Below are 11,025 nucleotides of genomic sequence, written 5' to 3' on the forward strand. Positions count from 1 at the left end.
CCACATTACTCAATTGTTCATGTTCACAGTGTTAGGAAATGCTACTCATTACACAAACCTAACCTTCTCTTCTGTTCTGAAGGCCACTTTTGAGAGCAAAACCTTTATCCCTAGTAACCTCTACCACCCTCGGGAAACTCTAACAGTCTTGGCGTTCATGCTTCTTTTAAGGAACCTGATTCATTGTAGGGGGGGTGGCGGCTTACTGACTGGAATGAAAAACTCAAATCAATATCCAGTGTCAACCACAACACTCAATGTGTTTCAGAAAAAGTGGGCAAGCGATGGTTATTCAGTAACTTTAAAGCTGAATAAAACTAAAATGTAAAATAAATAAATAAATAAATGCACAAAAATATTGATCCGTACTTTTTATTGTGCTCCAACTTTTAATTGACTTTAGATTACAAGGCAATGATGATAACAGGCTCCTTCACATTGCTTTATCTGTGCTCTACTCTCCTTGAATACAGTTATGAATAACAAACGAGCTTATCAACCACAGTATGAGAAACATCATACCACAAGAAAATAATAACAGAATCTTCATTACAGCTCGTGTAATAGATTCTGACAGCTTTGATTGACAGTTTTCAACCTGGATGTGCAGGCAAGTGAAAAACAGTTGTTTGATGATCACATTCGATAAATCAAATTGTCTTCTGATTTTTTTTCATCTTTAAGGATAACAATGACATGTGATGAGTTTATTTTCATCGTGCTTTGACCTGAAATTGAACAAATTAGAGCACCAGTCATCAACAGCATGGGTGAATTTGTTATTTCTAAATCAAAATTCACAGCATTTTGACACATTTATCGCATTCTTTTACATAATAATGAAGGAACAGTGAAATTTTATCGCTTCAAATTGAACTTTTTTTATTTAACAGGTTAAAAAAAAATCCCACATAGAAAGAATCAAGTAGAGTGATTATATTTTCTTTATTATAAATTAGATGGAATTTACCATTGCTATTGTGTTAATTGTTATGATGGTTGCCATAGCTCAGCTTGTGTGCAAAGCAGCTTGCTGAGATGAAAAGAGCCAGCTGCTCAATACTCAAAATTTCCACACAATTACATTGCGCAAGTAAGTTAGAAATTGATGAACAAGTGTGTTTTCCAGAACTTGGGTTTATGTACATGTTCATTAGTTGGACAAAAGGGCCTGGCCAACCCAAAATAAGTTGAAGTGTCAAACTTAACTTTTAAAGACAAATAGCTGCATTTACTGCTTGCCATTTTCCCTGTTACCATTTTGATACTTCATTGTCAAGGCTGTAAAAACATAATAATAAATAAAAAATGATGCCCCTTCAAACTTTCAGAATATGTAATTTTGTATAAAGCAGTTGCACTTTAGGCATTTTCTACCAGGCAAATTAAATAGGACCCTGTGGGGTTGTGCTGTAGAGTATTAAGTAATGCTTATTGATGTTTATTCTCTGAGGGAGCTGTGTGGAAAAAAAACACACACTCGGCTTTGATTAATTTCCCCCCCTTGTTCTACGTAAACGATGAAGTCTAAGCGAAATTGCTCGTTAGCCATGACTGAGAGTGAGTACAATTGTAACATCTCTTCTGAAAACCTCACGCTGTGTTCCGTAAACAAAAAACTCACGTAAAATTTACGCCAGGTGGCCATGAGGGCTGTTTATAATCTTGCTTTTATATTAAGGATACATTCAAGATCACAACTTCTCTCAAACATGTGGATATTGAAAACATATCATAACTATGGTAAAAGGCCACACCTTCCTAAACCTATGTGTTTATGTATACTGTCAATAAAATATATATGTTATTCATTGTCAGCTAGAGGAACAAACACTAAGTCATTTTCATATACAAATAATCGTTCCTCACCACTCTACCATAAAGATTAGTGAAACTATTTGTCTTTTTGTACAAACAATGAACAGTGAAAACAAATTAAACATTGGACCCAGGATAGCCCAGGAGACTTCCATCAAAACTGAATGGTGTTCCACCACTCAATATGTTAACATGGGTCAAATGAAACTGCAAATATTTTTAAAAAAATGACTCATGACAGCGGTCCACACAAAGTGAAACACCCACCCTATGATTTGCTAAAAATAAGGTTAAAAGTAAAAATAAGGTTAAAAGTAAACAGTATTTAAGCACAGAGATTGTATATTTTACTGTAATGTACCATGTTTTAATATATATATATATATATATATATATATATATATATATATATATATATATATATATATATATATATATATATATATATATATATATATATATATATATATATATATATATATATATATATATATATATATATATAGATATATAGATATATAGATATATAGATATATATATAGATATATAGATATATAGATATATAGATATATATATATATATATATATATATATATATATATATATATATATATATTTTTTTTTTTTTTGTCAGAGTTGGAGGAGAGCCAGATGAGGTCTGTAAAAGAGACATACTTGATCGAACAAAACAACAATGCATCCATTGATTTTTACCAACGTAATTGTAGTCAAGGTCTTGGAGTTCTAGAACCTATTCCGGCAGATTGCATCCTGAGTTGATGGCCAGTAAATAAGAGCGCACATACAGAGTAAGCATTCATTCTCTATCACAAAAATGTCTACAACATTGCTAGGGGAATGTCAGCGTTGTCAAGCAGATGACATTGTCACCCTTAGCCTGGTAAAAGCCTGGTCTCCACTGTAACTGGGGACGAACCTGTGTGTCTGACCTCTCAACTATTCCCCGAGAAATGTCTCCTAAGCCCTGTACACAAACTGTTGGCTGAGAATTCACACTACCTCACTACTTTCATTGACTTTGTGGAAGATGGGTCCATTATTTCAATCGTAACCTGCCCTCTGGCAACCTCAGAAGCCTCTGAGACTCTGAATATTGTGTACCAGTTAAACTGACCAGCCTTTAACATGGGTTGCGTCTTAAAAAAGAAAATAACCTCCAACAACTAAGTGTTTCTCACTTTGGTGCTGCATTTTAACAAAGTGGACCTGTGAAGGCTGCTGAGAAATTGTTGTGCCAAATTGAAGACAAAATAGTCAAACTGTATGAAAAATAATACTTTCTATTATTCATTCAAGTTTCTGTAATGTCCTTCCATCCATTTTTTAACATCGTTTATCCTTGTCAGGGTGGTTGGGTTTACTTGGTAACACTTAGTTGCTGCAATATTTTGAACACATCCCCTGCTCAACTCCTACCAGAAATTTAAATATAGGCTCAAAGTATGTGTACAAATGTCAGTCAGTAAGAGTTTCTGACTGAATAAATTGTGCTGTTGTGTTTAATAAATGATGAACTTTACCTGAAATGACTCTCTTATGTGGACCCAAGTGGTGAAGGTACTAAGTACTCTGTGTGTAGTGGGCGATTGTGGACTCGTGCCAGAATGCCCAGGTGTGTTCAAAGGCTTGTTTCAGCCTCACCACAAAAAACAGCACATCTGAAATTTTAACAGAAACCGGTATATTTCAAATTTTATATTGCCACAGATCTAAGTCTTTGCTATTTTCAAATCTATTTAAAAAGAGAAATCATGTTTAAGAACAGGTAAATGGTTAGCACATCCATCTTTTTCCAGGTACTACGGTTTCTTCCCACATCCCTAAAACATGCATGGTAGGCTGAATGAACACTCCAAATTGTCTGTAGGTGTAAGTGTTTGCATAAATGGTTGTTCAGCTCATTTTAACTTGCGACTGGGGGGCAATCAATTCAGGGTTTACCCTGCCTGTTGCCCGTAGTTAACTGGGTTAAGCTCCAGCACCACCACTACCCTTGTAAGAATAAGCGGCATGGAAAATAAATGAATAGATATGTTTTAGAATCAAATTACTGAAATTAAATCAAAGTCAAATGTCATGAATTACTTGGCAGAATGACCAATTTTTTAGCATTTTTCCTTCATAACACTTCCCAATAAGAGAAATCTAAAATGCGTTGGTTTTCTCCTCCTGCACAATCCATTCCTAAATGTCCCTGTGTGTTTCTGCTTGACTGGCTGGAGGACTGACACCGCTCCCCACATCCAAACATGTTCAGTCTCCTTTCTGTCTGCCCCTTGTGCCAGTCTGTCATCTTGCCCTCACTCTTTTCTAACACAAATGCACACAACCCCACAAAGTACACATCGACATTCACGCAATCACCCACACAGGAACATACATGCACAAAATGGAAAAACTAAACCAAAGTCATAGAAAGGAAGCTAAACTATTGCTCTTTTGAAAATTGTGGACTAACCTTCATCATTTACTCCTGCTCTTTACCACCAATGTGTAACATAAAATACATTCGGAAGACAGAAGTTAAGAGCCTCTTGATGGATATATGATAGCTTTACTACCTTTTATGCATGGAGCACTCCATATTGCTTCTCATTTGACTGAACGAGTGAATTAAAAAGGTTCACTCTGATGTTAGCTATGAGTGATGTGATCTGTAAGTGCTTTAGAACAGCAGTGATACACTCTTAACACATGATGGCAAGCAGAATTAAACCCTTCAAGCTGAAAATCACAGCAAATCACTGCACTGACTTGGATTTAAGATTGAACAAAATACTGTTTTATTATGATATTCTATGGTACAGTCACTTAGATGAAGTTTAAGAAGGATAATATTACAATATTCGTAGCCAGTGGTAAAAAACAGTGACAAATAAATGTATAAATTGAGTGTTTGACAGAATCTGTCAAAGTCAACTCTTGATTTTCTGGGGTATTTCTATCATATAATGTGATATAAATTGATTTTCCTGCGGGCACAAACCATGCCCCGTGTTTGGTACTTTGGTAGACTTTGGTTTACCAACTTTCAATATAAATGCAAGGATGCAACCAGTGTATGTTCTTCCAAAAATCCTGGTGCAAGTGACAATTTGGTGGGTGAGAGGCACATTTTTAGGCTGCCAAAGAAGTGGTGAAGTTTTCAAGTATTGTAGAACCAATTTCTAAGGTGATTTCGAGAGGCCTGAGAGCAAGTACTGAGTTACATATATTTCCAACCTGTTTGGGGTGTTTATCCAAATGAGTGGAAATTCAGTATACATCCACCAAAACATGAGAATATGGTCTAAAACGCCCCAAATTTGCACTCAAAAATGGTGTCCTTTCTTCTTCCTCCACGCAAAACTCATCTTTGCAGTTTAGACACATTAGGACAGTCTCATGTAGTACTGTATGACCGTATTTTCATGACTATAAGGCGCACTTAAAAGTCTTAAATTTTCCTAAAAAATAGACAGTGCGCCTTATAATACAGTGCGCCTTATATATGGAAAAGGGCCATTCATTGAGGGTGCGCCTTATAATGCGGTGCGTCTTATAGCCATGAAAAGTTTAAAATCACATTAATTACCTCAATCAAAGGATCCATTGTAGTGTTTATGTATGAACATCCTCTTCCACATGGTGGATTTGGATGAGGAAATGGATTGCTGTGAGTTCCTGGGACACATCGGACACGCATAAAGCAACCAGTGCAGCGCTTTGAACTCACAGCAAGTGATTTAAAGTGCTAAACTTTATTTTACAAAGGAAAACAAGTGTTATTTATTTTAGGACAGTGTTGCATCAGTCAATTTACTTCTGACTTAAGAAATGTGTTGCCTCATACTGCACCCTTCTCCTCAGGGCTCGGTATTGTGTGATGTGTTGGTTTGCCTCCCCCTGCTGCTCGTCCTCCACTCGTCTTGGCGTCCGGCTTGTCCATGATATGTTCTGCTCCTTCCCTTTCTGTCTTAAAACAATGACGCCTGTGAAAGCTGGCCTGTCACGAGCCTTCAATAGCAGCCTGCTAATTGCTGACCCTAACAGTCCCAATTAGCACTTACAAGCTCGGTGCAGGGACCCATGGGAGCTGTCTGCGCAGATGTGGGGACGAGTCACGACCACAGCTGCAGCGTCTGAAGCACAAAGCAGCCACGCGGCAGGAGCCACGCACAAACCACGTTTCCCTTTTTTGGTTTTATTACCCCAGTTGCCTATCCCTCCATATCATTCCTTCTTTTACTCATCTTTTAATGTCCGTCTGGCCAGTTGGACCCTTTACTGATGTCCCCAGAGCCCTCCTCAGAGAGATCTCTTGAAGTGTAGGGAATCAGAGGCAGAAGAGCACTCTGGGAAAGCCGGCTGTGTGGGGAAAAAAAGGAGGGCTGAAAACAGTATTACAACAGCAACAACCGTGTAATCAGTCCTCTTTTATAGTGGCTTCTCAAGGAGCATGAGAGCTAATGTGCACAACTTAGACTGATATTTTTGATAAAACCCCACATTTAGCAACTGCAAATATATCTGCCTGCCTGTTCCCCTTATAGTGTGAAATGTGATAAAGACATATAGCTCTCTACTGATAAGGGGCATGCAAGGAGGAGGAGCGGCTGGCGCACAAAGAAGTCTGTCAAGACATTGGGAGTTGGGTGATTCTGCAAGACATAATTCTACAGCTAAACATGAAAATAAGTGGAGAAGGGGGGGTACTTGAAGAAGAAGAAGATGATTAACGTGGGCCGGACTGCTCGTCCCTCATCTATTCTGTTATCTTCATTATTTGGAAGGCATTAAAAGAGGCCAAGGATGGCAGCTTTGGGAGAGGGGCTCAGGAGGTGGGGGAAGTTCTATGTGCTGGGATACTAATTACAGTGTCCACTAATAGCGCCTCAAGTAAACCAGGCCAATGCATCTTGCTTGATGAGAACATGCATCAACCAGCTTAATTGAGAGTAAAATGAGGCAGGCATGCCACAGGACCTATTAATCAACATTGATGAATGAAAGTGTAATTAGATGTGGAAATAAAAAAAATAAAAAAGGAGAGCGGAGGAAGCAATCGGTTAACTTAAAGTTAAGGCTACAATTGTTGTTCCCGAGTTGATATTGGTGCACATTAGGATTGAGATTTTCTTTTGTGACAAAATGTGGATAAAGGAAGTTTGCTGAGGGATCATTACGTAGTTATTGTACTTTCTACACATTAATAGTCTGTATTGCTGCACCTGCAATTGAGGCTGCACCTGCTGTGGAATACTAATGAGTTTATTCAACAACATCAGACATTCATCTCGGTCTCCGGTCTCGTTTTGGCCATACCAGCACTGCTCCTTCGTGGGCTGGATTAAACAGGTGTGACACCGGAATTGGCCGAACTATCCATATAAATAATGTCTCGTCTCTGGCAGTGCACTGCAGGCAAACAACCATCATCATTTTTTTAACATGATCATGTCAACACTTTGGAGGGTTACTTAATGTCATGAGACTCATAAGAATGTGCCCATGATGTAGCGTGACATATTCAGCCTTAATCTGTGTTTATTGTTCATCATATTTATCTTGTGTTGCAGCCTTTTCACTCTCTGACATTGACATTCATTTCAGGTCCTGCATAGCCCCATGAGCTATGTGAATAAACATAGCAAACACAACACCCTTGAAACGCCATAATCCCTTTTGTTTTGGTGGAGGTTCTTTTCGCTGCGTATGCAAGTGGGGGAAGCCTCTCTCTTTTAGCTCATAACAGGCGTGCGCGTGCGTTCACATCGGACCGCGCAAATAAAATCCTCGACTCAAATGAACACACGTCATATCCCCCCCCATACACACACTCACATGCACAGTTGCTTTGCCGTACTCACTTTTGCTTTCAAGCGCTCTTATCTATTTATAGACTTTGATATGTAAACCTATGAAATCTCACCTCAGGCGAGACAATCGGGCCTGTTCTTCTTCAATCCGCTTGAAACAAAAGACAGGAAGGAGAACAAAAAGGCAAAAGATAAAGGAGAAACAATGTAAAAAGAGAGAAGCACAGGCCTGGCTATAGTGTGGGGTTTATAATTGTGGCCACAGACAAGGCAGATTAGGACAACATTTACACCAAATGCTTCTTGAAGAGGAGACTGACAGTGGAGGCAATGTGTTTTATTGTTGAGCCAAACGCTCACATTGCCTCCCATCGTTTTGCATCAAAAGAGCACTAAAGCACTGCTTTGCTAGTGAGGGAGGAAAGGAGGCTGGCTCATCTGTCATGGGATGGTGCAGCCCATCTCTGAGACACGCCATGAGGAAGTAGACATTGGAGGGAGTAAATAAGTCAGATTTACCAAATTTGGTGAGCATTCATCTCCAAAACTGGCCAGCAGCAGCACGGAACATCAGAGGTCAGCTCCATTTTCTCCTTTGCCCAAAGATATCAACTAAAATGGTCCGGCTGAAATTAGCCTAACCCCCGGAATGACATATTTCTCCACGTAAATCGGGTGGACGCAACGCGCGCTTTACTGTGAAATCCAAATCATCACATTGTTTTTACCATGTCAGAAGCAGCCAGGGAATGACCATCACTGCCTGGCTCGAGGATATTTATTGTCAAGACGAGAGCTCGGAAAACTGTTTGAAATAATCTAATCCGGAGAATCTTGACTCGTTTGGGTCATTATGCAGGCTTGACCTCATTCTGTAAGGATGCATCTTTGCACGGCAAAGGGGGAGGTGCAAGTAGACAGGGTTGTCGGCAGAAACACGTGGAACTTTGTCCGTCAATAAACGTGACGCATGTTGGCCTCCGAAACGGGTGGCTGCCTGGTGGAAATAACGCGACACCCGTTGACTTGAGAGTCCTTTACGCCGCTGGCACCAAACAAGACAACACAAATAGCATCAGTACAAGCAGAAGAGAAACATGCTGTAGGGCTTTACAGCAGCAGTGAACCATTGTTCTAAGGATGAAGCAGCCTTTTCACAGAAAATCATGTGACCACCAATTATAGATAACACCGGACATTAATGTGAACAACATTTTTTGCTTAATTATTTACAATGAGTTGTGCTGTATGTTGGGTTTATGTGTGTTTAAATATGAAATATGACCAGTATCTTTATGTATTTATTTATTTTACTCCATATTGTGTTATCATTGCAACCCCTAAAAGGAAAACTAACATGCTTGGGTGAAATAGTTCTAATCAAATGCAAGAAAATACATCATTATTTCAGTCTACTAGGATTATAAACTTGATATTTGTGGTAAAACTTTAAATTGACTTTGATAAAATAAAGGAAAAAAGAGTAAAAAGAAAAAATAGAAATATATATACTTTCTGTGGCTGGGTATATATTTGACAATCAAAATGTTTGAACTAAATAACTAACTTGCGCAATCACTACCTCGCTAAACTAAGTTTTGCCCCATTGTTTTCTTTTGTCTCCTCTTTCTTCACTCACCTGGATGACCTGTAGCCCTATATAAAGCATAACATTAAATCCATATGCTAACTTGAAAGATGTGAAGAAAGTTCCATTGGATTGTTCCTCTCTACTCCAATATTTCTTCCTAGAACTGCTGATTTCACCACCGTCTCCATCATTGTATCCTTGCGTGACCAAAGCAAGAGGCAATCCTCTTTGCTGTCTCCTTGTGTCTCAGAAATAATAAATACACTTTTTTAATGGTCGGCTTTATGTTGCTTTTGCAGCAGAGCTGTCACTTGGGTAGTAACACTAAAGATGCAATCATAGTTGCCGCTGGAGAAGATGGACGAGTGAGCGGGACAGGTGGACAGGTGAGATAAGGAGGTTTTGTGAGAGGCAGTCAGCTCAGGATTTGTGTGGCTGTCTGCTGCCGTACGCTTAATAGCTGATGGCAAGCTGTGATTGTGATGAACATTTTAAATCTCTGGTCCACTTTTACCTTGACCTTTTTCCTTCCGCCTTTCTGTATTGCCAGGTTCCATGCTCCTCATCTGGAGAGGGGTCATTCTGTGCCTTTGTTTAACACTATACGTCAGTGGGACTCTTTTTACTTCATTGGGCAGATCCAGAAATTCTTACGATACTTTGAAAAGTATCCAGGAGACCGACTTTACCTATCCATGCCTGATGGTTCGATTAAAAGAGAGCAGAAAAATACTCAGGATGAGTGATCGGTGGAAAATGTTTGATCAAACCCTGTGATGGGGGCACCTTAGGTAGGGGATATGATGTTGAAAAACCACCAAAGACTTCAGGAACATCACTGAAAACGAAACCCGGACTGCATCCAAAGATGCCACATTCATAAATACAATATTGTATGTAATCACTGGACAATGTGTTGGGAATGAGGTCACCCTCCTCTTAAAAACTTAACAATATCAGAAGGGGTTTTCAATTGAATTTCAATCTGCAAACTACAACAGCAATAGTCGTCTCTTTCTTTTTTTTCTGCCTAGCTCTAACTAGTTACTATTAGTCTTGTAGATCAAAAATAAATATGTTTGGGGAGACCAGCCATTACTTTCCCCTACACTAAACCTATGTACCACAGGTGGTAAAACACTGAGGAACAGGAAATAAAAGATAAAAAGTTAAAAGAAATTGGATCAACATCTCACTGAGGGCCAAGGCAGAAGTGGACAATGAATCCAAAGCCGCTTAAAGACAAAGATATAAAAGCAATGAAAAATTCCTTGTCCATATGCATTATAATGTAATCTTTAAAAAGAAAAACAAAAAAATGTTAAATATTAAATACATTTACCCTATGATTCTTAATCATTGTTCTATCTATCTTCATTACACTCAATTTTTAAAACCGTGAAACAAATGGTTCACAATCAATTTCAACAGTGCTCATTAATCACCTTTCATTTGAATTTAATCAAAATCATCACCAAATCAATCAATTAGTTACTCATCATCAGTCTAACACATAAATGCTTTTACATTATCTTTCCTATTATTAATGGCTCCTTTGGCTCACAGAATAGTTTCTTTGTTGTTTTTTTTCTACACACACATGCATTGCCTAACAAAAAAAAAATAGAATGATATAGTTCTAAACCAGCACTAGAAATCCTCACAAAAAGTCATGAAATTATAAAATCCCTCATTAGTTATATCTAAACCTACTTAATAGGATATACAGTGATAATGGAGTAAAACATTGGATTTGAACATATGTTCATTTTTTAAATTGAAACACTGTTGCAATGT

General features: G+C 38.4%; 2 long non-coding RNA genes across 3 annotated transcripts in view; one reads left to right on the forward strand and one right to left on the reverse strand.

Moving 5' to 3' along the window:
* Positions 1 to 10,584, forward strand: part of LOC144198956 (uncharacterized) — a 30,068-nt gene extending 19,484 nt beyond the window's left edge. For both annotated transcript variants that reach the window (XR_013326807.1, XR_013326806.1), the window contains 2 exons: positions 9,528 to 9,614; positions 9,779 to 10,584. This is a non-coding gene — a long non-coding RNA (uncharacterized LOC144198956). The remainder of the gene's footprint in view (positions 1 to 9,527; positions 9,615 to 9,778) is intronic.
* On the reverse strand, positions 370 to 8,490 carry LOC144198958 (uncharacterized). The gene is made up of 7 exons (XR_013326809.1): positions 8,366 to 8,490; positions 8,157 to 8,274; positions 7,751 to 7,788; positions 5,889 to 6,186; positions 5,414 to 5,794; positions 3,360 to 3,497; positions 370 to 728 (listed from the first exon to the last, which is right to left on the reverse strand). It is a non-coding gene; the product is annotated as an uncharacterized LOC144198958 (long non-coding RNA).
* Positions 10,585 to 11,025: the final 441 nt, after the last annotated feature.

This window comes from Stigmatopora nigra, chromosome 7 (assembly GCF_051989575.1).
Source record: "Stigmatopora nigra isolate UIUO_SnigA chromosome 7, RoL_Snig_1.1, whole genome shotgun sequence".
In the NCBI taxonomy this organism is placed as follows: Eukaryota; Metazoa; Chordata; class Actinopteri; order Syngnathiformes; family Syngnathidae; genus Stigmatopora; species Stigmatopora nigra.